Raw genomic sequence first — 12,233 nt, 5'->3', positions numbered from 1 at the left:
TTCCTTCCCTCCAGCCTGACCTAAGTGAAGTTACGTGGCTACTGTTAGTTGCAAGGAAAGCTGGATAAGATAGTGCTTGTTCTAAGTGGCCAAGTGTCCATTTGTTCTATCACTGAGAAAGAAAGGGAGAATGAATAATAAGGGGGAGATAGCAATTTCTGTTACTGGAACTAACAATGAATAAAGATCTGTAATACTAATTATAGGTGACCACCGCAACTCCTGACTGAGCTCTACATGCTGTCATTTTTGAGTATTTAGAGATTTTTTCATTTGATGACTATATCTGTCCGTAAGAGTAGGATCCATAAGGAAGCAACCCTCCGCTTTTCCAGCATCTCACAAAAGATGTGATCTGACTCACCAGCATGCTTAATGTTCAGGTCCAAGAATGATTAATTCATCCATGGAGTCTGTGTTTTAATACAGAATAAATATTATGGCAAAGAGATCACAAGTCCAAGCAAATAGCATGCCCTTGGCAGGGGAAGTATAAATATTAAAAATAAATCACATCAATTTGCCAGAGATCAAAACGGTAGGAGGTTCCAGTGTCTCTAAAGCTAGCAGAGATTCTAGTGACCAAGCCACTCTTCTCTTAATTTCCGCCCAAAATATGGAGAGAAATCCGTGAATGTGAGGAGATTCATTCTAAAGTCCGACTCAGTTGTAAGCATATAGTGTGAAAACCTACCAGCAAAGCCAGGGTTAAAAGTTTTATTAGTGTGCCCACTTGCTGTGGCCCCCAAGGACTCAGAACTAAGTACTGCATCTGTAGTTTCAAAAAATCAAAAATCATCTGCTGATATAGCCCTACTTTAAAATAAAAATTTTACCTGTTTACGACTTCTCACTTCTCCAGAGCCCAGCAATCTGTAACCTCTTAGGAACACAGCTAAGAAACACACATCTTTGACAAAATAAAATAGTTGTAAGCAGTCATGTATTTTTATCCCCTAAGGAAGTAAAGATTATCTACTGGGTCCTGACTCACAGCACATGTAGTCTTGCACTACACACAATGCTAACAAGCGTGTTACCTGGCTTCTCATTTCCGAGCGTATTGGAACTACAGGCATACATTGGAGATGTTGTGAATTTGGTTTCAGATCCTAGCGATAAAGTGAATATTGCAATAAAACAAGTCACACAAAATTTCCGGTTTCCCAGTGCATATAAAACTTATGTTTATAACATATAGTCTTTTCAGTGTACATAGCAATATATCTGAAAAAAAAAAAGGTCCCTGAATTAAAAATACTTCATTGATAAAAAATTCTAACCATCACCTGACAAAGCAGAGTTGCCACAGACTTTCAATTTGTAAGAAATGCATTATCCGTACAATGAAGTGAAGCGCAGTAAAACAAGATACGCTGCATAGAAGCAAGAAGAGGACTGTGCAGACTGGAGCATGCATAGCAACAGGAAGTGATGAGTGTCAACCTACCAGCAAGAGAAGAGACAAGGATCTACAGAAGATAGAAAGGAATTCCAGTAAATCTGGTTTCCACAGATATGTAACGCAAGGACAAAGAGCCACTGTCCTTGGCAAGCCCTGGTTACAGTGCCACGTCTTTCCTCCACAAACATCCAAACGCAGGGGACTTCCCTGGAGGTACAGTGGCTAAGGCCCCATGGTCCCAGTGCAGGGAGCCCAGGTTCCATCCCTGATGAGGGAACTAGATACCACGTAACGCACCTAAAGATCGCACATGCTGCAACTAAGAGCTGGCACAGCCGAATACAGAGTTAAAAAAAAAGAAAAGAAAAGAATGCTTACACTGTTCCCCTTGCACCAGGACACGGGAATGAATTCTAGTTGATGAAATATAGATCAGAGTGCTATGTGCTGTGTTCAGATATGGTCTTTAAAATATCTTGTAAACTACTTCAAAGCCTCTCTCTTATATGTCCCCAAAGGCAGAGAACTCAGGGATGGAGTGTGTGGCCCTAGAAGATGGATGTTGGAGTCCCAGACAGAAGGAGCCTGGTCCCTGAATAACTGCCTGGTATGGAGCACCTCTACTAACCCACATTGAACTGTGGTGTCAGCTAGAAATATTTTATTGGGTCAACTCACTGAGTTTTGGGGGTTGTTTGTTATAGTTACCAGCATTTCTCATCCCAGGTAATATAGACTTGGAAATATTGTTTTTTAAAAAACATCAAAACTATGGCATCATATAGCAGGCAGCAAGAACAGATAGAGCATGCTGATGTCTAGAAATCCATGTCCAACAATGGCAAAAATTTTGGTAATATGTCACCTGTGGTATGTTGGAGGCAGACTGCGTGCCTGTTGAACTTACGGCTCTGTGGGAAGAAATTGGAAAATGAACATTCAGTTCAGTTCAGTTCAGTCGCTCAGTCGTGTCTGACTCTTTGCGACCCCATGAATCGCAGCACGCCAGGGTTCCCTGTCCATCACCAACTCCCAGAGTTCACTCAGACTCACATCCATTGAGTCGGTGATGCCATCCAGCCAAAATGAACATTAGTAGTGTCTATTGGCTGATTAGTAGTGTCTATTGACTGTTACTGGCTGTGTTTGACAGACTACCGCAAGAAAGAGATGAGCAAAGGAAAATAATGGCCAGTTTGTAACAAAAAGTGAAAAGGAATAGAGAAAATCCATAATTTTAGTGTCTTACAGAGTTGGAAAACCCAACTTTTTAGGCAGGATCTTTAATCCTGGTTGTGGCCTGGAAACTCTCAGTTGCAGCATGTGGGATCAGTTCCCTGACCAGGGTTTGAACCTGGGCCCCCTGCATTGGGAGCATGGCGTCCTTAGCCACTGGGCCACCAGAGTTGAGATTTCTTCTTTGACCAGGTGGTATTTAGAAACATGTTTTTTTACTCCTTGCATATTTGGGGATTTTCTTATAACCTTTCTGTTGTTGATTTCCAGCTTAATTCCTCCGTGGTCTGAGAGCAAACGTTGTATGATTTCTGTTCTTGTAGATTTCAGATGTGTTTTATCGCTCAGAATGTGTCTATCCTGGTGAATGTTCCACGTGAGCTTGAGGGAAATGTGTGTTCTGCTGACGAGGTAGATTTTAACGCTTTTTCTGTCTTGTGATTCTGCCACCTTTTAGGGTCTGGGAGCCATCCACAGCATTATTTGTATCTGGTGGCAGATGATAATTGCACCAAAGATTTTAGGGACCAGCCCTAAAGATCCCACATGCCATAACTAAGACCTGGCACAGCCAAATAAATAAATATTAAAAAAAATTTTTTTTTAACTAAATGAAAATGAAAACACAATTCATCAAAATTTGTGGGATGCAGAGAAAGCAGTGTTTAGAGGGAAATTGATTGAACTGAATGTATGTATTAGAGAAGAAAATCGAAAATCAATATTCTTCTACCTTGGGAAACTAGAAAAAGAGCAGTCAAATCCAAAATAAGGAGAGGAAAAGAAATGATAAGAATTAGAGCAGAAATCAATGAAATTGAAAACAAGAAATCAATAGAGAAAGTCAATGAAAACAAAAGCTGGTTGTTTGAAAATATTAATAAAATCAATATGCCTTTAGCCAGGTGAACTAAGAAAAAAAAAAGAGAGAGGACACAAATCACTAATATCAGAAATGAAAAAAAGACATCACTATAGGTCCCATGGAAATTAAAAGGACGATAAAAAATACTATAAACAACTATGCCCACAAATTTGATAATCTAGATGAAACTGACTAAATTCTTGGAAGACACTATCTGCCAAAACTCATAGAAGAAGAAATATAGGGTCTAAATAGACCTATATCTATTAACAAAATTGAATCAACAATTAATAATCTTTCAAAACAGAAAACACCAGACTCAAATAAGTTCACTGGTGAATTCTGCCAAACATTTAAGGAAGAAATTATACCAATTCTCTACAATAGTTTTTAGAAGATGGAAGCAGAAGGACTACTTCTAACTCATGCTATGAGGCCAGCATTACCCTAATACCAAAGCCAGACTAAGACATCACAAGAAAAGACAGCTACAGACCAATATCTCTCATGAGCATAGATACAAAAATCCTCAACAACATATTAGCAAATATAACACAAAGTGTAAAAAAATTCTATACTATGACCAAGTAGCTCATAGTATCCCAGGCATACTAGTCTGGTTCAACATTTAAAAATCAACTAATGTAATCCATCCCATCAACAAATAAGACACATCACATGATCATATCAATAGATGCCCCTTTCACTCCTTTTAAACATTATACTGAAAGTCTTTGCTATGCATAAAGGTAAGAAAAGAAAAAGTATACAGATTGGGAAGGGAGACATAAAGCTGTCTTTCCATTTGCAGTTTGAAAACTGTTCACAGTTCAAAAAACTGCAGACAATAATTTATGATCATCTATGTAGAAAATCTGAAAGAATTAACAAGAACACCTGAAACTAGTCTAAATATTATAGCAAGGTTTCAGGACACAAGATTAAATATACAAAAGCTAATTGCTTTCCTATATGCCAACAACAAACAAGTGGAATTTGAAATTAAAAATACAATACTGCTTGCATTAGTACCCCCCCAAATAAATACTTAGATATAAATCTAAAAAGCTATGTGCAAGATCTATATGAGGAAAACTGCAAAACTCTGATGAATGAATTAAAAGAGAACTAAATAAGTGGAGAGACATCCCATGTTTAAAGATAGGAAGAATCCATATGGTCAAGATGTTAGTTCTTCCCAAAGTTCTCTGTAGCTTCAGTGTAGTTCCAGCAAGTTACTTTGTGGATATCAACAAACTGATTCTAAAATTCATATGGAAAGGCAAAAGACCTAGACTAGCCAACACAATATTGAAGAAGAATGAAGTTGAAGGACTAATACTACAGACTTTAAGACTCAGTGTAAAGCTACGGTGATCAAGACAGTGTACTGTTGGCAGCGGGTAGGGGAGGGGAATTTGGATGAAGGCAGTCAAAAGACTTGAAAAAACCCTGATGCTGGGAAAGATTGAAGGCAGGAGGAGAAGGGAACGACAGAGGATAAGATGGTTGGATGGCATCACCGACTCAATGGACATGAGTTTGAGTAAACTCTGGGAGTTGGTGATGGACAGGGAGGCCCAGTGGCTGCAGTCCATGGGGTCGCAAAGAGTCGGACACGACTGAGTGAACTGAACTGAACTGAGTCAAAAGAAACAAACTTCCAGTTTTAAATAAGTTCTAGAGATGTACAATAATAAGTACAATAATGTACAACATGATAAGTATAATTAACATTTCCATATGTTATATATATATATCACATCACAGCGAAAAAAATTATTTTTTCAGTTTCTTTTATTTTGTGTGTATATGAGATGATGGATGTTCACTGTGATAAGTTTTCATGATGTCTGTAAGTCAAATCATTATGCTGTATAACTTAAACTTATATAGTACTGCATATCAATTATATCTCAAGACTGGAAAAAAAGACAGCATATTACTGATGAAAGAATAGATAAATCAGTAGAAGAGTAGAGACACAAAAATAAACCCCCATAAATATATTGATCTTTGACAAAGAAACAAAGATAGTCTCTTCAACACGTGGTGCTAGAACAACTGGATATCCACATGCAAAATAATTAATCTAGACACAGACCTTACACCCTTCACAAAACTGAAAATGGTTCTTAGACTTAAACTGCGAAACTGTAAGATTTTTAGAAGGTAACATAGGGGAAATCTACATGACCTTGGATAAGGTGATGACTTTTTAGATATAACACCAAAGGCACCATCCATGAAAGAAAATAATTGATAAGCTGCTGCTGCTAAGTCGCCTCAGTTGTGTCCGACTCTGTGTGACCCCATAGAAGGCAGCCGACTAGGCTCCTCTGTCCCTGGGATTCTCCAGGCAAGAACACTGGAGTGGGTTGCCATTTCCTTCTCCAATGCATGAAAGTGAAAAGTGAAAGTGAAGTCGCTCAGTCATGCCTGACTCTTAGCCACCCCATGGACTGGAGCCCACCAGGCTCCTCCATCCATGGGATTTTCCAGGCAAGTGTACTGGAGTGGGGTGCCACTGCCTTCTCCATTGATAAGCTGGACTTCATTAAAATTAAAATTTCTACTCCATTGAAGACATTATCAAGAGAATAAGAAGCCCATCCACAGACCTGGAAAAAATATTTGCAAAGGTTATATCTGATAAAGGATTGTTATCCAAAATATGAAAAGAACTCTTAAAACTCAAAACCAAAAAAACAACCCGTTTAAAAATTACCTTATCAAATAAATCACCAAAGAAGATACAAAGATGGCGAAAAAGCTTATGAAAAGATGCTCCACATCATGTCACCAAGGAAATGCAAATTAAAACAACGAGATGCCACTGCATGCCTATTAAAATGGCCAGTATCTGGAAAACCGACAACACAAACGGTGGCGAGGATGTGAACCTGAAGAACACTCATACACTGCTGGTGGGGATGCAAAACAGTGCAGCCACGTTGGAAGACAGTTTGCTGGTTTGATGGTTTCTTTCAATATTAAACATGCCCTTACCATACAACCCAGCAATCATACTCCTGGGTATTTACCCAAAACAGTTGAAAACTTATATATACACAAAAACCTGCACTTGATGTTTATGGCAGCTTTATTAACAATTGCCAAACTTTGGAAGCAACCAAGATGTCCTTCAGTAGGTAAATGGATAAACTGTGATACATCCAAACAATGGAATACTGTTGAATAATAAAAAGATAGCAGATATCACGCCATGAAAAGACATGGAGGAACCTTAAACATATATTACTGACTGAAAGTAGCCGATACGAAAAGGCTACATACTGTATGATTCCAACGGTATGACATTCTAGGAAAGGCAAAACGATGGAGACAGGGGTTAGAGAGGAGGCAGGCATGTTAGTTGATGCACAGAGGATTTTTAGAGCAATGAGAATGTCCCATATGGCATTATAACAGTGGACACATGTCATTATGCCTTTCTTCAAACACATGAGCTGTACAACACCAAGAGAGAACCCTCATGTAATCTGTGGACTTTGGGTGATGATCATTTGGCCACGTAACTTCATCCTTAGTAACAAAGGCACACACTGCTGAGTGATGTTGATAATGGAGGAGGCCACGCATGTGTATAGAAGAGGGTATATGAGAAATCCTTTACTGTCCTCTTAACTTTGTTACGAACCATAAACTTCTCTAAAACAAATAATCTTTTTTTAAAATCTACATTATTGAAAGTGATACATCTGTGAAATGCAGTGTTGTTGAAAGTGATGTCTTGGATGAACTGCTGGGGACAGACAAGGAAGGAAACTAAGGAAGAGTTAGGAGAACTAAGAACACGAAAATCTTATCACTGTCACAGATAGTTTCCAATTTGTTCTCTCGGTTGGGCAGGACTACACAATCGAGGCTACAATCATGGAAAGAAATTTTCCTGTGGGCCCGCTGGTTTTCTTGTTCCAATCCAGATAAATCCTGCCTGTACAGACCACAGACTGATAGCTGTTGATAGATCAACACTAAACAGTCTCTCCTATATTAAAATCATACCTCAAAGCACACGTACTCTTGATGATTTATGGTAGTGGTGCCCCCATATATAAAAGACTGTTTTACATGATAAATTTTTTCAATGAACAGTAAATGAATCACAGAAGTACTTTTTTAAAAATTGAACTTACCTCAGTAATATCTAAGTGAGAAGTATTTGGTCATTATCTGTACAAGAAGTATACCTTACAAATACTTTTTGGAAAGTCTTTGTCTCTGCCCATCTCTCTCATTAAAAATATACCAGAAAATGAATAGAGCTGGATATCCTACGTGTCTTTTGCTTTCATTTTAAAATTATCCTTAATACTACTTGCCCCTGTAAATAGGAAAGATGAAAGAATAGATAAGATCATTGTAAAAAATTGCCTTACATTCCCCAACCACTGATAAAAACAAAAAGCAAACATTAAATTCCAGTTGCTAGGAGAGGAATTGGAGTAAGGTTTAGAGCTGGGGACAATAGGTATACATGGTGTATATGTGTTCCCACTCAAAGAATTCGAAGAAATCGATCTTGATTGTTACTTAGATTTTGAAAGCTGGGATGTGACTTCTAGTCATGTCTATGGGTTGAAACATTGTTTGAATCATGGGCCACTCTTGAGAATTTAATGAGAGCGATGGGCTTCATTCCCAGAAAAATGCATGTAAACACAGACATAATAATTGCATATAAATAACCTACTGCCTTGAAAATACTTTTCTTCGAGAACTACCCCCAAAGTTAAGCTTTTCTAATCTGAATTTTCAAGTAAACTAAATGCCCTCTTGAGTGACTTTCGCTTTCACTTTAATGCCCTCTTCTTGAAAAAAAAGTTACAATAAATAAAAGTTGTACACACAGAATAAAAAATAAGTTAGTTCTGTTGGAAAGTAATTTTAATGAGAACTATGCTGCTCCTTTGGGTTTATTTTTTGTTTATTTTGTTCTTTGTTTTTCCTAAAAGACAGCCCCCACTTATTGTTTCAAGATTTCTGTTGGCCAGAAGTCTGGGCATGGTAAAGCTGAGAATGTGCTGCTGCTAAGTCGCTTCAGTCATGTCCGACTCTGTGTGACCCCACAGACAGTAGCCCACCAGGCTCCCCCATCCCTGGGATTCTCCAAGCAAGCGTACTGGAGTGGGTTGCCATTTCCTTCTCCAATGCATGAAAGCGAAAAGTGAAAGTGAAGTTGCTCAGTCATGTCCGACTCTTAGCGACCCCTTGGACCGCAGCCTACCAGTTGTTGTCTAAAGCTTAGGGTATCCTTCAAGGCCCATTCAGATTGTTAGCAGAATTCCAATATAGGATTGCTGGAGAAGGAAACGGCAACCCACTCCAGTACTGTTGCCTGGGAAATCACATGGATGGAGGAGCCTGGTGGGCTACAGTCAATGGGGTCACAAAGAGTCAGATGCAACTGAGCACTATAGAATTGAGGTCCTTGTCTTTTCAATAACTGTCAGCTGGAGACCACTCTCAGCTCCTGAATGCTGTCTGCAGTCCCTTGCATGGGGCCTTTATAGGCAGTTCTTGGCATGGATGTTTGCTTGCTTCCAGATTAGCAGGAGCATGTGTCTCTGACTTTTGGAGAGGCTCAGTTGCCTTTAAAGACCCACCTGGTTAGGTCCAACCAGCTGGATCGTCCCCCTTTGGATGAACTCAGTATTACACAGGGAACTCTGCTCAATGTTATGTGGCAGCCTGAATGGGAGGAGAGTTTGAGGGAGAAGGGATACGTGTATAGGTACGGCTGAGTCCTTTGCTGTCCACCTGAAACTATCACAACATTGTTAATTGGCTCTTTTCCAAGATAAAATAAACAATTAAAAAACAAAACCAGACTTCCCTGGTGGTAGAGCGGGTAAGAATCCACCTGCCAATACAGGGGGCATGGGTTCGATCCCTGGTCTGGGAAGATTCCACATGTCATGGAGCAGCTAAGCCCACGCACCACAGTTACTGAGCCCAAGTCCTACAACCACTGAATCCTGCGCACCGAGAGCCTGTGCCCCTCAACAAGAGAAGCCACTGCAGTGAGAAACCCCTGCACTGCAGCAAAGAGTAGCCCCCACTTGCCGCAACTAGAGGAAGCCTGTGTGCAGCAACGGAGACCCAGCACAACCAAATAAATAAAACAAAAAACAACTGACTTGAAACCTAATCCCAGGAGGGATATCCTGTCAGTCACAGGCTCTGCCTCCACTCAAGGTGGGGAGACTATACAAATTGTGTACACACAATTGGGATACTTGGGGGTCATCCTAGAATTCTGCCTTCCTTAGCTACATTCCCACCACTGTCTCCAGGGAGGCTCTTTTGGTTTAGTAAGATGCTGTATGGATTTTGAAGACATGAGACAAACATTCTCATACGGTTGACTTGAAGTTTTGCTTTGATGGACATAAAGGCTCACACCCTGACTCACTCCAGTTTGTGGTAGCCAATGGAATCATGGTCAGTCAAGGATGGGCTGGGATCTCAAACACCAGATTCTCCACCATTCCTCAAGTTGAATTCTTGTGACGTCATTTCCTTTGTTCTGGAGTCATGGAAGTCATCTTTGGCAAAGTCAACCTCACTACTGCCATCTGTCAATAAGGAAGGGATTGTAGGTTTACTTTCCACCTGAAGATTATTTGAGCAGAAGTAACACTCAAACGTCGGAGAAGGCAATGGCACCTCACTCCAGTACTCTTGCCTGGAAAATCCCATGGATGGAGGAGCCTGGTGGGCTGCAGTCCATGGGGTTGCTATGAGTCAGACACGACTGAGCGACTTCACTTTGACTTTTCACTTTATGCATTGGAGAAGGAAATGGCAACCCACTCCAGTGTTCTTGCCTGGAGAATCCCAGGGATGGGGGAGCCTGGTGGGCTTCCTTCTATGGAGTTGCACAGAGTCGGACACGACTGAAGCAACTTAGCAGCAGCAGCAGCAACACTCAAATGGAGAAGGCAGTGGCAACCCACTCCAGTACTCTTGCCTGGAAAATCCATTGGACGGAGGAGCCTGGTGGGCTGCAGTCCATGGGGTCGCTAAAAGTCGGACATGACTGAGTGACTTCACTTTCACTTTTCACTTTCATGCACTGGAGGAGGAGATGGCAACCCACTCCAGTGTTCTTGCCTGGAGAATCCCAGGGACGACAGAGCCTGGTGGGCTTCCTTCTATGGGGTTGCACTGAGTTGGACACGACTGAAGCGACTTAGCAGCAGCAGCAACACTCAAAAGTATTCTGAGGGCTTTGAGGTCACTACAAATTTCTGACTGAAGCTTTTGTAAAAGCTTCTTCTTTGTCACTTGCACTGCCAGACCGTAGAAGCATTTGCTTCAATGATGGAAAGTTTGAAGCTTCATCCCTCCCAAGTTATTCTTCCAAGTGTATAGGCTTGGCCAAAAAAGCTTGTTATGTTTGTTTTGTTTTTCAGCAGAATGAGGTTAGTGACTCCAGGACCTTGAATTGAAAGACTTACCTCATTCACTATATTTACCAAATCTATCTGCGTAATAAACCACGCTGTTAACAAACCCCTCCTGGTTGAATTGTTTGGATAATTGACTTTCCTTTTCTTTTTCTCTTGAGTGCATACACAACTTCTGCTTCAAGTTCAGTAAGCACTTCATGATCTGTTCATAATATTCTGCTGTTGTTATTTGACAAAATCTCTTGAAAAGATGGTGATTCAAGGCCATGGCTTGGAAGAAGATAAAGATATTCAAAGCTTAGGCAAGGCTATTCTCAGGGTCTTTGGCACTGATGCCAAACTCCCAGCCAACAAGCAGAGCTACTTCCTTCTAAAAGGCAGTGTCACCAGATGGGCAGCTGTACTTCCAGGACACCACTTAGAAACTGAGCTGGGAGTCCTTTTCATCAGTTTCCTTAGCAAAGCCTTTTCACAGTTTTAAAAGAATTAGTGGTATCTATCTTTTAAAAAATGGGCTCAGAAAACATTTTTTTTCCCCCTCTAATAGTCCTGGTCAATAATAATGAACAAAACCCAGAGAAATGTTTCTAGTTCCATTCTTTTCCATGCTAACGAGAAATGTTACCACTTTCAATTATTCAAAGATTTCCTTCAAAATACAAGAAAGGAAGATTACACATTTTGGAGTGTGGTCATCGACTGACATATTCCCCCTCAGCTTCAAGCCCCCAGATCGACCAATTTCAGGATATATGGCTTTACCAAGGTGTCTTCAGTCCCATGGGGATTCTTGGATTCTGGCATGAACAATGGGTTTTCATGAGTGATCTTGCAGGATACTTCAAAAAAAAGCCTTCTGATTTGAGGTGAATCCATTTGGTAAGATGCTGACATTTCCAAAAAAGGATTCTCATGACTTTAAGTCTGAGATATATTTTAAGATGTAGAGTGTCAGAGCTCCTTCAACTCCTCCAGCCTTAGGTTTACATTGGCTGAGTCATGTTTCATCCAAAGCACCAAGACTTGATGTCCGATTGTGCTCAGCAATGAAAGGAAACGCCAAAAGCACAGAAATTTGGTCTTACTATACTTTCCTTCAACAGTTCCAGTTTAAGCTAGACATATTAAAAACAAGAGCAAAGGCAGATATTTTTATTCAGAATGATAAAGTGTATTTTATTCTCATCAGTGGTAAACTATTCTAGAAATCCTAAAATTGGCAACAGTGACAATGGTATGTTACCCAACCACATATTCAGTTGGCATGTGAAAAGATAATTTAATCAAG

General features: G+C 40.2%; 1 long non-coding RNA gene across 1 annotated transcript in view; it reads left to right on the top strand.

Moving 5' to 3' along the window:
* LOC147359152 (uncharacterized) overlaps nucleotides 1-11,049 on the top strand; it is a 72,211-nt gene extending 61,162 nt beyond the window's left edge. The window contains exon 4 of the long non-coding RNA XR_015140562.1: nucleotides 1,924-11,049. This is a non-coding gene — a long non-coding RNA (uncharacterized LOC147359152). The remainder of the gene's footprint in view (nucleotides 1-1,923) is intronic.
* The last annotated feature ends 1,184 nt before the right edge of the window (nucleotides 11,050-12,233 follow it).

This window comes from Bos grunniens, chromosome 14, assembly GCF_055505025.1.
Source record: "Bos grunniens cultivar Pamir isolate PY7600 chromosome 14, Bosgru_T2T1.0, whole genome shotgun sequence".
Lineage (NCBI taxonomy): Eukaryota > Metazoa > Chordata > Mammalia > Artiodactyla > Bovidae > Bos > Bos grunniens.
The sequence above is the reverse complement of the archived record's forward strand: the minus strand, read 5'-3'. Positions and strand labels throughout refer to the sequence as shown.